At 49.3% G+C, this 6367-nt stretch overlaps 1 long non-coding RNA gene across 3 annotated transcripts in view; it reads left to right on the forward strand.

Annotated features, from left to right (window-relative positions):
• Positions 1–2558: 2558 nt before the first annotated feature.
• Positions 2559–6367, forward strand: part of LOC146600476 (uncharacterized) — a 6083-nt gene continuing 2274 nt past the window's right edge. The window contains exons 1-5 of one of the 3 annotated variants that reach the window (XR_014898177.1): positions 2559–2733; positions 3117–3313; positions 4873–5013; positions 5303–5410; positions 5909–5981. This is a non-coding gene — a long non-coding RNA (uncharacterized LOC146600476). Of the gene's footprint in view, positions 2734–2871; positions 2949–3116; positions 3314–4872; positions 5014–5302; positions 5411–5908; positions 5982–6367 lie in introns of those variants that run through there. The other 2 variants (XR_014898178.1, XR_014898179.1) reach the window with 2 other exon arrangements.

Below are 6367 nucleotides of genomic sequence, written 5' to 3' on the forward strand. Positions count from 1 at the left end.
GAGCTGCTCCTTCATTTGAGACAAGCTTCTGGCCCACAGTGCTGGTGCATACTTGTGAACATGCCTATGGCATGGTTAGCAATCACAGCTGCGTATTTTGGCTGCTGCCTGTATCCAGCTTCAAGCATTCGTTCTTGGGATGTAGCCACGTCTAAGGCCTGCACTAACATAGACTAATGCATCATCACAACCTTCTGCAAGGTAGATAAATCCTCTCTTTACAGAACAGAGAGATGCACTGAGCACCTTGGCCAACAGGTATAGAGCCCATTTTAGATCTCAGGGTTTTGCAGCTCCTGAGCACAACAAAGTCGCCAACTGGATCACTGTAGAAAGCATAGCAGAACGAAATGCGCCAAAGATCCCTGTCACTAGCTCACTCTTCATGTACACAAGATGAACAGAAGAGCTACTTTATACTATGTCTGGACTGGAGGCAGACATGCTCTGCTTGGCAAGCCACAGAACTTTTTCCCTGATCATCCAGGCTAGAGATGTGGCTGGAGGTCCCCAAGCTCCTTTAGCCCATGCATTCAGTCTTTTTTCTCAGGGAGTCTGGACAGAGCTGCTGCAACCATCCAGACAGAAGGACCAAAAGATGGCTGAAACCAGGGGCTTCCATCTCCAGGATTATCCGTCTCACTTTCCACTGGAGCAAAATTCACTTCTGCATCCTTCAAAGTCAGCCTGCTGTGGGAGAGATGAAGGAAGAGAGAAAAGCAAATAACAAGGGGAACATTTCTTTACATCTTTCCTGGATAGCAGCATCATTTCCATTCCTACTGCTTGCAGGACCAGCTGTGGTTTCTGGCGATGCTGGTCACAGCCATCACCCTCCAGGCTCCTTTCCCTTTCATTATCCCTCTGGAGAACAGGACTCCTGTTAAAAACACTGGATGTACCACTGTGAGCCATCTCTATTATTCACCAGCCAGTGAAGCAAGACAAGCATACTCTCCCACAGCCTAGGATGCCTCTCTGATCTATAACCAATGGGGCTATCTTTAATGGGATCAGACCCTGCCCTTTTCCACATCCCAGCGGGACAACACCTGCCCACCAGAGAACAAAGAGGAAACCTGTTGTGATGGGAAAAAGACAGCAAGTTCTCCCCAGAGAGGGAGTGAGGCTGTTTGATTAAGAGCATCTTTCTCCTAGCCAGCTGGTTTGCTAGCAAAACAACCAGCTAAGCTTTACCTTCATGCATGAGAAAAAAATCTCTGTGAAGCAAATGCCATGACTCCAGTTTTACTCTCCTACATAAACCATAGGATATCTGGGGAAATCAGTGCACAAAAAGATTGTAGAAGCAAGAGGAAAAATCTTTTTACCTAAAAGCAATACTTAAAATATAATTTTTAAAAGGTAAATTCACAACAGTATTTGCAATGCCGATATGGATCTGCACCTGCAAGGAGATCTGACTAGAAGCTTCATYTCTAACTTGCCCTCCTCAAAATACCAAGCAACTGCCCCAGAAGCCTATTTGTGTACGTTTCTCCTGAAGCCAGTGTTTGCAAATGTAGCATTCTGGTCAGGTGCTGGTCTCTGTTCCAGCTGTGCCTTCTACGAGGATGTCCTCTAGAGAGTGTCGGTCCTGCTGCGTGCATACGTGCCCAAGAAACGCCCTTTCAGCCACAGCACGCTCAGCCCTGGGGCGAGGAACCAGGACTGAACAACCCAGATCTTCTCCGCAGCAGTGCCAAACTTTAAATCGGACCCTGCCGTCTTTTTCCATTTTTCAAATCAGAGACCATATGGCCTGGCGGCTGGTGTTTATCCCATGACCTGCCCAAAGCGAAACTGGCAACCGAGCATAGGTGCAGGCTCCAAGGGTGTCAGAAGAAAGTTACTGATGGCCCACGGGCCACTTTGTGTGTGTGGTTCGTTAGCCTTGTGCAGAGCTGGAGTGGGAGGACTCGGGCACGGCTGGGGGGTTTGCACGTGTGCGTCCTGGTTTCTTTGGTGCTTTTGTGATTCTGGCAGAAGTGTAAATCTGAAGACAGCTTCAGTTCTAGTGAATCCAGCATGTAACAAGAAGTTCACTTGCAGTTAGAGAGGATCTTACTGTGACCTTCGGTGAAAAAGAGGCATTGTTTTGAATTGTTAAACAGCTGTTAGGTTCCACCCCAGTAATGGTTGCGTTTCAGTAGTGAATAATATAAGCCTTAGGTAAACAGCCGGTAAAATAATTTGGGATCTTTCCTGGGGGGAAAAGCAAGCAAGCCGCTCTACAAAAATAAATTATTATTCTCTCTGCCTAGGAAATGAAGTGTTCTCCCTTTTATCACCGAGAGGGCTGTCACACAAAATCTTTTCCCGCCTTTCTGTGCTGGAAACAGCCCAGTGCAGTTTGCGACACGCTTTTTSCCTTCTTCGCCTTTGTAGGAAGCAAGAGATGGCTTTAGTTTGGATTCACGCATCTTTTCCCCCTTTTCCTCCTCCTCCTCCTCCTCTTGGGTTCGGCTCCATCCCTTCCTCATTCCGATCTTCTTAAAAACGCCCCCGCAGCCGCCCGCGTATTGTTCTGCGCAGGCACAAACACCGTCCCCTTTCCCGGCGCGGCCGCAGCTTGACCACGGGAGAAGCAAAAGTTTCGCTAAACCACTCCCTCCTGCGCGAAAGGCCGCGCGTCCCTTCGGCGCGCGCTGCGCCCGCCTTGGCGCGGGCAGGACTGGAAAGCGCCGGGCCTTGGGTCTTGGCCTCCATCGGATGAACGATTTCCCGTCGAAGGTTACTCACTTCCTGTTTTCCGTATTTAGACAATCTGGGCCTATGGGGAGGCTTTGATTTGTTGTAAACTTCAGCTGGTTTAAACGTTAAGTCGCGGGAGACCGAGGCGGGGGGGAGGAGGGGAAAGGCCTGGAGACAAATCAGGGCTGCTTAATACTGCGCCTGTGCTTGCGCGCCGTTGTCTAGTGCCCGTCCGAGCCTGTGAAAGGAGGAAGGTCAGGGGCTGGCAGCACGGGGGACGGGGAGAGGGCTGTCCGCAGCGGGCCGGGGCTGAAATCAGTGCGCGCGCGCGTGCGTGTGTGTGTGTGTGCGCGGAGCAGTTGGGAGCAGCCGGGTGATACACTCCAATGACTAATATCTCCAATGTGTCATTTTTGCCACAGCCAGCTGTACGGAGAGGCTAACGGCAGCGCAGCAGCTCCGCGGCGAAGGCGGGGAGGAGCCTCTCGGCCCGAGAGGAGCGTGCCGTGCCCTTCCCCGGTGCCTATCGCTGCACACCGCGCACCGACGTCTGTTCCAGCTTGCCCAGAAGTCTGCTRGGCTGGAGCAAGCCAGCACTCGCGCGCAGCTGATGGCGCAGGTCATGCCTTTTTTATGCCTGTTTTGCAAAGGGGAAACTAAGGCACAGAGTGCCGTGACTTTGCTTGCGGTCGGAAGGTAAATGTGTGAGGCATTGAGAACGAGTCCTAACACTAGTGAGGCAGTGGTCTTTCTCCTGAGATGTGTTTTGTCGTGAAAACCACTTTGCCTGTGCTGGTAGGATTTCTGTTGGGATAGAGAAAAATAGCGCACAGCCACAATAGATCGGCGTGCTTGTGGGTGCAAAGTATACGTGAATGGTTTTGCTCTGTTCTTCTCTGTTCATCTAAGTCTTGTCCAAAAGATTGACTTTCAAAATGGGGTGCTTTTACCTTCAATCTTTGTGAAGGCTGATGAAGAAAAGATTAGAGGAAGGATTGAAATGCAGCAGGAGATGGTAAACAAATCTGAATTCTACAGTGAAATCCTGTAGGGATTTCCAGGGACACCCTGAAATCACTCCAGCAGAACAGCTTGCTAGAAAGGGGAGCAAAATGCCAACATAGGCAGGTGGGAGATGAATGAAAAGACCAGAGATAAAGAGCCACAACGAAAGCAGCGATGTAATGCTCTTCTCCAGCGCTTGTATCCCAGGGAAAGGAATCTGCCTTGTCCTCTGCCCGATGCAGGGCAGGCAGGAGCAGAATCAACTCCAGAGGAAAATAAAAGCACTAGGGAAGACTTTTAAGTGCCTAGGAGAAACAAGAGTCCACGTTTACCCCCAGCATTGATCGACCCAAATCCAAATGGGTTAAACGTGCTCTTGACCCTCCTGAGCCAGAGTTAACTTTCCTCTAAGCAGCTCTCTGCAGCCTAGCAAGCAGAACCATACAGAGAAACAGGGAGCAGAACACACGCGGGTAGCCCTCTTCTCCCTGGCATTGCCACATAGCCTGGGTTAACATTATACTACCCTGATTCAGTTTTTATAGACCAAACAGTAGCAGTTCCCTCCCTCGGTGGTATGTAGATGCCTTTCCCTGAAGGAGGGGTTAGTTCTCTATTGTGTAACTACCTGTGGACTGCTTTTTTCTATTATCTCTTACCCTGCTGCTGTGTTTTGCCCTGCTGAGTTTTTGGTGCTCAGAAATGCAACATAATTCTCACCACAGTGTTTTCCGTGGGTTTCCACTGATGGGGCCCTAGACCTCCCCACCGCACCTTGGCGCAGTCAGAGCAGCAGGTTTAGAGCCAGCCTTGGATCTGTCAGGGACACAGCAGACTGAATCAGGATCAACTGCAAAGCCGACACCAAGGGGAATTGCACCCAAAGCTGTTCAAGCAAATGGTGTTTCTGAATCGGCACCAGCCAGCTGCCCTGATGCTGAGGTTTGATCTGTTAGATCCAGAGCAGCCTGGTTTGCACTCGTATCACCATGCTTAAAGAACAGTCACTTAATCTCACTTAGAAATGTTTACTTGCGAGGACCAGATGGCCCAGGGAGTTGGGCTAAACAAAGCGTTTTACTTCTAGGTCATGCCTTCTAATCCCAGCCAGGTTGGCGATAGATGAACATATTCACCTGATAGCCACTTTCGGCTTCATTTTTGGTGGTTTAGGCCAGTTTCCAAGGAGAGATGACACACCACAAAATCTCCCCCCGTGTCCTGCCACACTTGGTACTGATTTGACTGTCTCTGTGGAGAAGGCAAGGATCAAATGCTCCGTGGCGCCAGACTGCTTTCTTTCACAGCCTGCAGGTAAGGGGAAGTTGTCCTGCGTCTGGCGGTGTTGTGCCTGCTCTGCAGATGGGCAGGATTTCATTTTGCAAGGCTGCCAGCTCAACGCCTTTTCCCAACATGAATTCCATTAAAAAAAATAGGGAAATGTTTAATTGCAATTGACATATAGGCTCTCTCCACAATGAACTTTACACACAATCACAGATAACGGCATCAAAATTAATGCCTGCTTCCCACTTGTCCTGCTATAAGCAATAAACGTTTGGCAAGTCAGTAAATAACAAAATTCTCATGTGGCCATCTACAGGTCACCAGGATACTTAAGAAGTTTGCGTTAATTATACCATGTTTGCCATCAAAGAGGGGATATTAACCCCTTTGAGCTGTTCCAGGAAAGCAGTGGAGTCATTTGGAAGTAAGTAAACAAAATGTTGTCACAAAAAATGCAATCTTTGAAAAAAAAGAAAAAAAAAAACAGAAAAGATGTTTCAGGCAAAAACCTCCCTAGACATCATGGAAAATAGGCTACCTTTTCAGCTTCCCTTTTATTTATTTTGTATTTTGACATCAAACACTCCCTGTAACCTAATCTTCTTGGCTTTTGATGTGGCCGTGGAGACATGACAATTAAGCACGGCTTAAAACAATAATCCCGACAACGGGAACCAAAGGCAAGTAATGTCAGGGTCCCCCCCTCGCAAAAAGCCTGTCCCCCAGTGTCTGGTGGCAGTGAAAGGACCATAAATCCCAATTTGTTGCCTCGATATCTGCTCTGCAGATTCAACACTTTGCGCAGAACTTTACGCACTTGCTCCGTTTCCATTCCCCGCTGTTTGTTTTTCTTCCGCTATGTAAAATATCTGGAGACGGACGCGATACACGCGTTGCAGAGAGATGGGCTGATCTTTCACAGATTAGTGCCACCTGACAAACGCGGGATTACTCGTGATCCGTGCCGCAGGAACCGCCGCCGACCCCGGCCGGAGCGGCGCCCCTCGGCGAGGCGCTGGGTTACGGCCCCGGTTCGGCCAGCGGCGCCGGCCGACCCGGCCGAGCGCCTGCGGCGGAGCGATCCCGGGGTAAGCCTTAATCAACGCCGAGAGCCCGCAGGGGTACGTAATGCGCAACCAAAGCAAATGGCTTGATTATTCTAAATTATTTAAAAGCGATGCTCCTAGTTCTCCCGTCCCCTCCTCCAGCGGCCGTCTCGGGCGTTCGGAGATGGAGGGAGGGTGGCAGAGTTTAGTTATAACTCTGTTTTAAACCTGTCTGAAGACGAGTGTGTTTCTTTTTAAAATGAAGCTTGCACCGCAAAGGTAACTGGAACCTCTGCTGTAAACTGCTTTTTTTTTTTTTTTTTTTTTTTTTTTTT

Source organism: Rhea americana, unplaced genomic scaffold, assembly GCF_003343005.1.
Source record: "Rhea americana isolate MKP2758 unplaced genomic scaffold, rheAme1 scaffold_120, whole genome shotgun sequence".
NCBI lineage: Eukaryota > Metazoa > Chordata > Aves > Rheiformes > Rheidae > Rhea > Rhea americana.